Source organism: Galeopterus variegatus, unplaced genomic scaffold (assembly GCF_000696425.1).
Source record: "Galeopterus variegatus unplaced genomic scaffold, G_variegatus-3.0.2 Scaffold5422, whole genome shotgun sequence".
NCBI classification, from domain to species: Eukaryota; Metazoa; Chordata; class Mammalia; order Dermoptera; family Cynocephalidae; genus Galeopterus; species Galeopterus variegatus.
The window spans coordinates 84,532-97,363 of NW_007731533.1; the positions used below are offsets into that span (position 1 = coordinate 84,532).

At 35.8% G+C, this 12,832-nt stretch overlaps 1 long non-coding RNA gene across 1 annotated transcript; it reads left to right on the forward strand.

The window, feature by feature from the left end:
* Positions 1-3,283: 3,283 nt before the first annotated feature.
* Positions 3,284-10,459, forward strand: LOC103604831. The gene is made up of 3 exons (XR_551745.1): positions 3,284-3,346; positions 3,893-3,987; positions 10,320-10,459. It is a non-coding gene; the product is annotated as an uncharacterized LOC103604831 (long non-coding RNA).
* Positions 10,460-12,832: the final 2,373 nt, after the last annotated feature.

Here is a 12,832-nt window from a genome sequence, read left to right on the forward strand (position 1 = left end):
AATGATGATATGCAAAAATTCACATATATAAAAAAGGAAATATTTTTATATTAATCACAATGCACTGAAAAAGGAAATATATATTTTGAGCCTTATAGAGATAAATGAATTAGTTTATTATTTTTTTGGAAAAAGCCATTTAAAATATTATTTTAACTTAAAATCCTAAATATCATGTAAATCAAGTACAAAACAGCTTTAATTACTTTGACACCGTTTCAGTATCACATTAAGAACATTTTCTCCAGTTGATGGTTACACTGACTAGCAATATAATTTTACCTCAAAGTGTATAGATAGATTGCATGCACTTTTGTATATGTAGGATGTATCTCACAATACAGAGGAAAAACTCCCAAATATGTAAAAGGCCTTCAAATAAATATAGATATTTTTATCTTCATACTACTTAAGAACTAATTTTAAAGTTCAGTTCAGGAGGTCAGTAATGTAATATCAAGAATCATTAAATCTTCAAAAACTTGCATTAAATTTTTGAAATGCATTGTTTTTTGAGGGACCATAGTTTTGCCATTTTTTTCCAAAATATACATGTGCGTTCACACGTACCACACAAAGAAATGGGATATTTCAGTTGCATATTTAAATTTACATTGTTTGAAGATAACTCCTAATATGAGTTATATCTTGTCAATTTGGGTGCCACCCTGCAAAGTTAAATTTTCAATAAATCGAGAATATAATAGTAAATTATTACTTAAAAGGTTTCAATTCAGGTGTTCAAATACAAGCTCTAATAAAAAGAACACATTGCTCAGTTTTGCATTCTGTGGGGAACGTACCATAAAAGTGAATGACAAAGGTCATCTTTGAGGGCTTTTCTGGTTGAAAATGCTGAACATCGCTGTTTGGGATGTGATGCTGCACAGCAGGCTGCCCAGCAGGCTGTCCAGATGTGTGGTTTCCTCCATGTGCCTGGTCAGGGTCACTCGTCACTTTTCTGTTTTATATTTTTTCGTTTTTTAACTGCTTCGGAGTTGATTAGTATGAGGCTTTCCTCTATGTGATCTGAGAATTTAGTACTTAGATGAGCTCTTAGTAGTAATTGGGGCTCTTAGTAGTAATTTTTCTTGTTTTCCATGTCCAGCTAGTGTCTACACTCAGCAGGAGGTACAGGAAGAAACGAAGGCTCCTGTGTTTCCAGCAACCACCTTGCTACAGTGTCTGGAAGGGACACTGGCTTCTGAAAGGAGGCATCAGCACCTTCCAGCCTGACTTTGCGGACAGATCTGTTTGCAGCTTGAGCTCAGTGGACCTCCAAGAGGCTGGTGTCTGAGAAATGTTCGTAATGAGATCGACTCCTACCCTGCCCACTTTTCGGCACAGCTTCAGTTTCACCAGGTTCCCCTCCTCTCACCCCCAGGTAATGCAGCTGCTGACCCCTCCTGTCCAGGACCTGACTTTAAGCGCAGGAACAAGGGACATGCTGCAATCTGTGTCACTCTCTACTTCTTTATCCAGTGCCAAAGACTTTAATATTAAATTCACTAACTTTTATGCTAGATTTTAAATTTCACAATTTACCACCCCTCCCACCATTATTAACAGAAGAGTGGGCGTCTAGACAAACCTCCCTCGAATATTTCTGTCTCTGAATCACTAAGAATTCAAACTGAACTAAACCAATTACTTTAAGACTTGAAGCCTTAAAGTAAGTCTGAGCCCAGAGACAAACTGCCTTGATCTTAGTGTAAGAATCCCATTTCAACCTAAACTCACATTATTTCTAAAGTAGGAAAGGCAGTTATTTAATATTTTAATTACATTATATCAATACAATATAATATAAATATCCCTAGGAAATCTACATCATCTTAATGATAAAGCTACAATAAATTACTCATGCACATTTACTGCAAATGTTAATTCATTTTAAATAATCAATATGCAGAAAAATAATTTTTAAATGCTTTTATTATGCACATTAAGCACAAATGTCAGTGACAAAGACTGGTTTTAAACAAATCTTTCTATTTTTTACAAATGGTGGTTTTAAGTCTAAAATTTTTGATTTCCTCCCTGAAGGACATCTAGTTCCAGTAGACAATAATTTCTGAACCCTGTCACTAAACATCGTTTTTTAACCTTTTGTAAGAGAAAAAAAAAGTCAGTCCGATTGTTAGAGATACCCGTAAGGAGAAATATTTAGTGTACATAATTTAATATATAGTTGCTAGCTAAGTTTTTACGTAGATTTTGTATACTGCTTGTTTAACTTTTTATTAGGTATTTTTGCATTTCTGCAATAATAAAACTAATTTTGCCAGCATTATTATTACATATAAAGAGTTATTATTGGTGTTATTAAGATAATTTGAAATCATATTTTTAATATGCTACTGTACTTGGACCAGAAAACTCTAACTTTACCTAATATAACTTGATGCAGCGACACAGCCCTGGACGGCTATCCGTCTTCTCTCTTTTTCTTACTTTCGTTGTCTGGAGAAGGAAGACAAAAGATTCTGTATCAAAAGGCTGCAGCAGGAAAAAGTAGTCAAAACATAGATAGCACCAAGAACAGTGTCCAACGCATATCCAGTCTCAAAGAAATGTCCATCCCCATAGCTATGGTTTATACTGTAAAAGTCCACTTACCTACTATGAGAAAAAATATTCTGACACTTGTTAAAGACTGTAGGGGAGACTTTATTCAGAACTGTGGTGAGGGGTCTGGAGACTACTCCCAACACAAGGAAAAGGGATTTACAGCTCAGGTGCAGGGTGGGAGTCAGAGTACTGAAAGTCACTAAGAAGAGACATGGGGGTAGGGATTCTGGCTGAACCCATCTACTAGGATTCTTGCAGAAGGCAGGCCAGGGTGACCAGAGATCACCTGGGGGGATGAGGAAGTGGATCATATATCCAGGTAGTCAGATATCAAAGGTATGTGTTCTAAGAGTCAGAGTACTGAAAGTCACTAAGAGGAGACATGGGGGTAGGGATTCTGGCTGAACCCATCTACTAGGATTCTTGCAGAAGGCAGGCCAGGGTGACCAGAGACACCAGGGGGGATGAGGAAGTGGATCATATATCCAGGTAGTCAGATATCAAAGGTATGTGTTCTAAGTTGACTGAGCAGGATTCTTGAAAACTGGGAGAGGCAGGCCTGGCCAGGACAGGTACCAACGGCAGGGCCTGGAGGCCTTAGAGGAGCCCAGCAGACTTAGGTCAGGGAGAGTTTTTGCTACTTCTTGGTCAAAACCATGTTTCTTAACAGTACCATGAAGAGTTTCTGGAGGCTCCTGTAAGAAATTGTCACAAGCGGGAAGCATAAACAGCAGTCATTTTTCATACTTCTGGAAGCCAAGAGACTGAAATTGAGGTATGAGCAGGGCCACATACCCTTGGGTACAGCGGGGGACAGCATTCCTGCCTCTTCTAGCTTGTGGGGGCTGCCTGCCACTCCAGGGCTGTCCCCAGCTGGGGGGTTACCTCATTCCAGCCTCTGCCTTCTCTTCTTCTCTGTGTGTCTCTTGTAAGGACACTTGTCTATAAATTTAGGGCCTACCCAGATAACCCACTGCAGAAACTTTCCACAAAGCTGGGTTATACATTGTTTCATTTTCCAGAGCTGCAAGCTTTCCTTTGCTTTTTGAAATGAGTTTACAAAACTTTTAAGGATAATTTTGTTACACCAAATGCCGTAAACATGTTTAAAGTAAATGCCCGGCACCCGATGATGAAAAATATTTAAATATAAATTGTTATAAAAGCCAAAGTGATATATATTTTAAATGTTTCCTACATCATTTACTTCTAATGAGAGAGTTTTGATTTAAAAAGTCCAGAGCTTTTGGAAGTTCCACTTCCAACCTCTTTCACATTTACCCAATTATTAACTATTTTAAATTCTTTTTGTTTGAGTCAGATATTTGATGTTACAAGAAATGACGGTCATGATGCAAACCGAAGCACCCTTATATCATTTTGAGTCAAATGATGCAGTGAATGGGAATTTTCCAGGTAAAGAAGCACAATCTGTTCAAGTATTTGAAGCTGTAATTATACTTTAGCTCATGCTTTTATTTATTTTATCCCAGTTCTTTGTTTTATCATTTTTCTTTTTACAAACTAGCTGTAGAGGAAACATCTTTCCTTATTTAAAAGAAACGAGAAATGAATACATGTAAGGAACATCATGGGACATTTTCCTATTGTCTTGAGAAAAGGTCACAATACCTGCCTCTTACACTCAGAGACATTTTCTCCATTTCCAACCGAGCTCCTTAAACTCATCTGCAAGTCTGGCTGAAGAATTTTATTTCAGTCCTTACATGAGTGTAAATAGTTTATAAGGTTTTTTTTTTTAAATCCACAAAACAACCTGTAAACAATATAATGCAGATTTCTATCTCAGTTTTTCTGACTAGAGAGCTAGAATGAGTGTCTGCTGTTTTCTATGCTATTTATTTTAAAAATTAAATATTTCTACAGTGAATTAAAATATAAGTAAACTCAGATATGCACTGTTGTTTATGAGAAATATGCCTTAAGCAGAATAGAATAGACACATAGAGTAATAGCAGATCTGTACAAGGTGAATGTAAATTTTTTAAAATGCATGGATGACAATATTGTATCAGAAAATAAGAAGAATTCAATGTATTAAATTGGATAGTGGCATATTTTATTCATAATGTGTACAGTCAAAAAGACGAAAATGGCAAACATGCACATTTTTGTGATAACATAATATCAACATATGCAAAATAAAGTCTGCAAGAAATGGATGAAAGAATATCCAAAACCAGCAGCCCCATGTGAAATATTAATATAATTACATCAGTTAGTGGCTGATAAAATAGGAACAAAAAAGAGGGAGAGAAGTATGGTTCTTAAATTATTGAGTCATGAACTTTGGCAAGAGACCTCCCTCCATTAGCATATATTTTGCACATCGTTTTATGGGATTTGGGAACCATCTAAAGATTCAGTTAGGAAATTCTGTTGAATTGGCTACAAATAATATATACCTAAATTCTAGGGGGGAAAAAAGCATGTTAATGTCAAAATTTTGCATTTTACCTACTTTTCTCATGGAATTTATCACAGATTTCAATTTATATTTATTTTTAGGTACATATTTTGTTAAGCTTATAACAGTATAAAACTTATAACTCATAACAGTATAAAAATTATTACGTGGTATATATCTGTTCATAGTCTGTTTTTGTTTTTTAAATCATCCTAACCCTTCTACACGAAATCTTAGGAACAAGGACCAACACAGTAAAGGGCATCAGAGCATCTAGATGACAGTCTTCAAATGCCATTTCCTACAGGAAGTCACAAGGGTTCTGTTAAGAAAGGTCAGAGTCCATTTTGGGGTAGGAAATGTACACAATGTGCCTAGATGGTCTCAAAAGAAAAAAACTAAAGAATCTATCAGTGACTGTCAAAAGGACATGTTAGCTAACTAAAAGAGATCCCCAGCCACCAAAATTGAGATGATTTGATCCAGCAATCCCACTAATTGGTGCATATTCAAAGGAATGTAAATCATCATGTCAAAGGGATACCTGCATTCCCATGTTTATCCCACCTCTACTTACAACAGTCAAGATATGAAAACAACCTAAATGTCCATCAATGGACAAATGAATAAGGAAAATGTGGTACATATATACAATGAAATACTACTCACTCTGAAAAAATAATGATATTCTGCCATTCACAGCAGTGTGGATGAATGTGGAACAAATTATGTTAAGTGAAATAAGCCAGGCATATGTTCTGTGAGAAATACCACACATTTTCACTCATAAATGTGATCTAATAAATAAATAAATATATAAATAAGAAACAAACAAACAACAATTATAAGTTGACCTTTCAGAAGCTCTGTGAGAAATACCACACATTTTCACTCATAAATGTGATCTAAAAAATAAATAAATATATAAATAAGAAACAAACAAACAACAATTATAAGTTGACCTTTCAGAAGGAGAAAGCAGAACTGTGGTTACTACAGGTGGATAGCGAGAAATTACTTCATGGACACAAAAGAGCTAGTTAGGAAAAATAAGTTCTGTTGATGTAAAGTCAAGCTATGCATCTATAATTACCACTGATTTACTACATGCTATCAGAAGGCTAGAAGAGAATGAACGTCCTCAACACAAAGAAATGATTTTGTTGTGTAATAGTGAATATGCTAACTATCCTGATTTAATCACCACACATTGTACACAGGTATTGATATTCAACTCTTTACCCCACCAATACATGTAATCAACTATATTTCAATAAAAAAACTATGATGCATTGAAACATCAGATTTGTTTAAACATTTATAAGGATACAGAATACAAAAACATATACACAAATTCCACAAACATTCATGCAGACTCACTCACATACTTAATTTTTCCCATTTAGAAGATACTTATTAATCAACTCATTATCTAAGTAAATAAAATAAAATAAAAGAAGTATTTATCTTGATTTTCCTATTCAAATTTTATCTCAGAGCAACCAAATAGTTGATGGACAGATGTGGGTAACCAAATAGTTGATAAAAGATGTGTCTTCTGGAGTATTTCAGTTCATAAATGAAGAATGAGTGAAAGAACTAGAATATTCCTATTTGCAATTCCTATTGAACTAGTGAACTTAGTCAATGGTCATCAATAGAATCTTTTACAAACAAAAAGGGATCAAATTGCCTCCTTGAGGGAGGTAAAGAGTGCCGCCGTCTATGATGTATTGAAGAATACTAACTTGTGCAATCCGCTTCTGTACACTTAGCTTGCTCTAACTTAGCTACAGTAAAGCCATCTTAAAAGCTGTTATGCCTAGGGGCATACTCTACTCCCCCTCTTCTTAGGACCTGCAAGACACACAGGATGTTTTGCACCCCAGAGCACAGCTGAGCTGCAGGAGCTAAAGCTAACAGGTCGCTGTAGAGCGTGGAACTTTCCACGAAAAACATGTTTTCATAGGGCCGCTGGGTGAGGGGTCACCTCACACCTGGGTAAAAAGAGATGAGTATGTGGTTACAAGAGGAGGGGTCGCTGAGAGCTGGCCAACCTCTCCTCTGTCACAGGAAAAACTCAGAGCTGGCAGTCTGTCACAGGAAAAGCTCAAAGCTGACAGTCTGTGGTTTTCTTGCTAACGCTAGCACAAACCTGTGACCGCTACATTGCAAAGTGCAGAGTCTTTAAACAAAGCTAACCTGCAGATGGCCCAATGTTTATTAGTTAGGAAATCAAAAGGGAAATCACCTACAAACGGGTGGGGTGCCCTCCAATGGGCTTTAAGGTCACTCAAGTTAACCAATGAATATTGTTTATTGCTTTGTCTCCTGGCTGCCAAGAAAACTGCCCCAAAAAAATGTATAAAAAGACAGCTAAAAAGCCTGACGGGGTCTCACCCCAGCTTGGCGGTGAGAACCCAACGCGTTGGAAATAATAAACCTCTTGCTAATTGCAGTGCTTGTGGTCTTGTGGTCTCTTCGAGGCGAGTCTTCCCGTTCTATGTGAGGTTGGGATTCATCCCAAATCTTACAGTATTTTTGTGAAAATATCGAACCTAAATCTGATTAAGATGCTGGATCCAATCATGAATTCTAATAATTACAGTGGAGAGAGGAACACAGGAAAAAAGCACTACGGTGATGATGTCACCTGCGAAAAAAGCTGCAGAGCCCCAAACTCAGGGCCTTGATGCATAATTTGAAAAGAGATAAATTCACGTATTAGAAAAGATTTAAAATACATATCAACCAATTTCAATATATCTACCTTATTCTGATAGTTTCTGGATTCAAATAAAAAAGCTGTGAATAGAAATAAAAAAAAAACCTGAACAAAATGTAAGCACTTACTGTTAATTTTTAGGTGGGATACAGGCATTTTAGTTAAGTTTAAATATTAAGCCATATTTTGAGATATGTTTTGAAATATTTACTGATGAAACAATATGGTGCTTGAGTTAAAATAATCCGAGAAGAGAGAGGAAGTCTGTAGAAAAAGTGTCGAAATGAGATTGCTCATGATTTGTATTTCTTGTAAAATTATAACAATGGAATATGGGTAAACAGCTATTTACTATGTTATTTCTCTACTTTGATAAAGGTTTGATATTTTTCTTAATAAAAACATTGTTTTAAAAAATCTATCCGGAACCCATTGACACTTTTGAGATAATTTAAATGAAGAATCAGAATAAATTTTAATGTATTTAACTCATTTATTACAATTTTGTTATATTTATTTTTTGGTGAGTCACATTTATCAGGTCCTTCTAAATTATTTAAATTAATCTTAATAAAATTGTAACTCTTTATTTGTCCTTTATCATTTAGTAGTTTAATTTGTATAATTATCATAAAAAATACAAGTGGTATAACAGTTTTAGGAATAACTACACCTGACTTCTACTAAGTAAACAGCTCAGTTGCTAGAAAATATGTAGAAAATTTACAGAATATCCTCGTAGTTATTCACTTGCTGGGCACTAGTCAGTGTGATTTCCAGAGGAATTAAAGATTGTTAATCTGGTAATTGATTAAGCACAAATTGCTACTGGTTTATTTTTCTCAAAATACATCCATAAAATTGCCTGACATTCTTCTGTGAATAAGACCTCACATGAAAATACAGGGCGCTTTGGTGCCAGCAGAGTCCAGTTATGTAATTTTCAATTTGTTCCTTTATTTTCATTATTTTAAAAAAAATAGTTAAAAGGCCAATTCTTATATTTGAAGAGCACATCCATTGGGTTTATCTTTGATTTCTGAGTTAGTCCAGTTAATCTATTAAGATCCAATTCATTACTCTTTTTGGCCCAGCAGCTGGTGTAAAATAAACTAATGTTAATGCTCATTTATTAACAAGGAAGAAAAAAAAAAGCTATAGGGAGGTCAAGGCAGGAACTGTACAAAGAGTTTGCCAAGGGGGCCCAGCTCTACAGCATCCTAGAGTGCACATTCTGGAACACAGCTCTAGACCTACCCAGCACACACGGCTGCAGGAATGATCAACCCTCACTCCAAACCCAGACCTAGAAAGGAAAACATCACCCAGCTATTTCTAATGGCTTCTTGTAGTTTTCACCCACTGTGTAAGTAGCCAGATTGTCAAATGAATCTGCTTAGTATGTGATCAGATGAGCACACAGGCATCAAGAGAGACGAGCCTGAAGCCTGCTAAAGGATAAAAGGAAGAGGAAGGACCCACATCATCCCTCAAGTGCAGAGGGTGCAGGAGGCACACTTCATCTCCTATGGGGCCCAGGGCAGGAGGTAGCTGCTTCCAGAATTCATGCCCCACCAGTGAGTCTCCGTAGAAAACCTTGGATTCCTCACCTCTGGACAATCTTTAAAAACGATAAATCATTGTTTTAAGTCATCAAGTTTGCTGTTCTGTTTCTTGCAGTCAAATGTATTCCTACCAACTATGCAAATTAAATCTCCAATAATATTAAGTAAATTATGGAACAGTAATAGTCTGTAAATATAAGCAGGTGTTAAAAATAAGCTGAATATGAAACTAGTCCATGTGATATAACTTACGGAAACAGCATGTTGTAGAACATGGATTCCACGATTTTATTTCTTTGTGACTGTTGTAATAATCATTTTAGCATAATGTACCATATTTTATCAAATTATCTAAATTTGAAATGTTGTGCTATCATGCTGAAAAAGCTGCTAAGAGCAGTTAACTCTGAGTGGATGGGTAAGTAAAGTGAGGGGCATTCGTTATCTTTACTCCATTTACATCTGTATTGTATACTATTTTACAATGAAGTGCGCTATTAATGTAATGTTCAAAAATAAAGGGAAAAGAAAAGCTTAAAATCATTCTACCTCATTAATTAACAAACATAAAAATTTAAAAAAGAATCTAGCACTTTCATGCCTACTACTTAGGAAAAAATACTAAAAGCATATTACTGTTGCATACAAGTTTTTGGTAAATAAAAATAAATATTCAACCATAACTGTTTTCTTTCAGGAGGAAATTTGCCAATAAATATTTTTAAATGCATTTTCTCCAAGCAATTTCATTCTTAAGAATTTTTTTAAGGAAATAATGTGATATTTAAAATACCTATATTTACACTTATACCAATTGTACCATATAAGTACAAAATTAATAAAATTGAAAACAAATCATATATTCTTTGTGAGAAAGTGGTTACAGAAATTAAGTTTTGTGAACCTGATGAGCTGTAACTAGTAAATATTTTATTTCTGTAAAAATAAAAGAAAACTAACACTGAATGAGCTCTTCCTGAGTGTCGTGTGCTTCTCCTGGGTATTTATTGTAATTTTTCTTATTTTACAGAGGAGTCTGGAGTCGAGAGAGGCCAACCTGCCTGCCCAAGGCAATAGAGGTGTCAGAAGCAGAGTTTGTATTTTAGACTCAGTCTACTGAATCCAGGATATTAAAAATATATATTTATGATAAAGTAGAGAAATAAATAATTTGCAAATCCAGTGACTGGGTAAATTAATTTAATGTTTGTATGTTCAATCATTTTGTCTTAGTCAGAATGGATTGCTGTAACAAAATAATACCACAAACTGGGTGGCTTACACAGCAGACATTTATTTCTCATAGTTCTAGAGGCTTGGAAGTTCAAGGTCTAGGTGCTGGCTGATTAGGTTCCTGGCGAGCCATCTCTTCTGGCTTGCAGATAGCTGCCTCCTCCTGTCTCCTTGCATGGTACAGGTGTCTCTTCCTCTTCTTACAAGGGCACTTATCTCATCGTGAGGGCCCCATACTCATGACCTCATCTAAACCTAACTACCTCTCCACTTCCTAATACCATCACACTGAAGGTTAAGGCTCCAACATACAAATTTGCGTGGACACAAGCATTCAGCCCATAACACCTGTCTGTCTAAATGCTTACATGATTGAAATTGTTGCAAACCACTGTATTATACATCAAAAAAGAAGGAGAGAGATACAGTAGTTTTTAGATAATTAAAAAATAAAAATTTTAATCTAAGTCTATTCTTATTCATCCCTGAACCTTAGAACAAGCCCAGGGCATTAAATGTATCTCATTTCTCTTTGTGGTTCCTCCTGATTCCATGTTCTTGGCCCTGGGTTCCCATAACCAAAGCCATTGACACACACAAGAAGAGTATCAGAGACTTCTTTCAAAATAAAGACATGAATTTATGTCATTAAATGTTAAATATTTATTTAAAGTTTTGTAGTATGCATGATGGAGTTTAATAAGGATATTTCCTTGGATTGTATAAATAACCAAACTTCAAAACTTTTAATTTCAAACATTCCATATGAGGTGCAATCACTTATATCTTGCAATGTAACCAACCAAGGGTGGCACATGTCAAGGATTTCCCACCTCCCCCAGTTTTGTGACGTCTTTGGTTAGGAAAATTTGGCCTTTAGTTAATCTCTGAAAACTGTATCAATAGAATGTTGCTCTTTTTGACTTACTTGCTAAGGAATTCAAACATAATTCCACTTAATTATAGAAATAATTTTTAGGTTTGGTTTTAAATATAATTATCTCACAATCTCCTCTTTACTACTTGAATCTTTTAATTTTATTCTTGGATTTATTGTTTTTAATTATATGAAATATTCAGTGTATCTTAAATCACTTTGGTTCATTTGGGAAGTCTGTATGGTGTGTTTTAAATTCTCTTTCTATTTTCTGAGCATTATTAAGATAACTAACACAATAACTTATAAATATCTATACTTAAAAAAGTACTTCTTTTCATTATTTGGAAAACAGAAAATGTCCTATTACTGAATATCGTTTTAAATATTATACAGATTTCTAACAAAATAGGGGTATTAAGACTCTAATGGTAAAAAATATCTGAAGTCCTGGATATGCCCAATTGGCAAAATGAAAATGGACAGCCATCCTCTTTTAAAGTAATTTAAGTAAATGCAGACCTTCCATCTGCCCTCACTTCCTGCCCTGATTTATCTATGATGGGCATGAACATGTGTACACACACCACAGCCACACCCACGCCTACAGGTGCTGCCTCATTTATATGCACAGAGTGCTATGTCTCACTTGCTCAAATTCAGAGTAATTGAAAGGACAGGGGATTTGCTTATGACCACTAGGACTCATGTTTCGTCCTGAGGCTCCGTTCCCCAACACGGGGAGCCTGTGATAAGTGTAGACATGCACATGTGCACCACAGACTATGCAGTCAGGCACGACATGTACATAGCCTGACTGTGCTGCTCACTTTAGACAACTTAACTTCCGAAATCTTATTTTTCTCATTTGTAAAATAGAAGGTATGATACTTGCAACACAGGATTGTCATGAGGATTCAATTTTGCAGTTTATGTAGGAATAAATCTTATTTATCTATGGTATTTTTTAACCTTTTCTGAAGTGTGATTTTAATTATGTCTGTGTGCACACACGTTGCTATTATAATTGTTTATTTGTATTGTATTATAACATAAGGCTTTTGTTTTCTTGAAAAAATCAAGGTTTCTCTATGGTTTAGTAATGGAAAGACAAGGTACGTATAACTGAGTGGTTGAGTTTCCATATGAAAAGAGTGGGAAGCCTTCCTAAAGGAACATCAGGCCTTCATGATAGGAGGGGAAAGGATCAGGGCTGGTGACTGGCATCATCCCGGACACATCCCAAGAGGAATTCTGTCACAGAAGAGTTGCCAGGGAAAGTATGGCCACCTAGAGCAAGAGGGCTGAGGTGCCTGGGGAATGCCCACGGCCCTCACAGAGCATGTGCCTGCTACCCAGGCCATCAAGGCGTGGTTCTGAACCTCACGCCACCTGCACTGGGAAAACCTGCTGACTACATGGCGATTACCTGT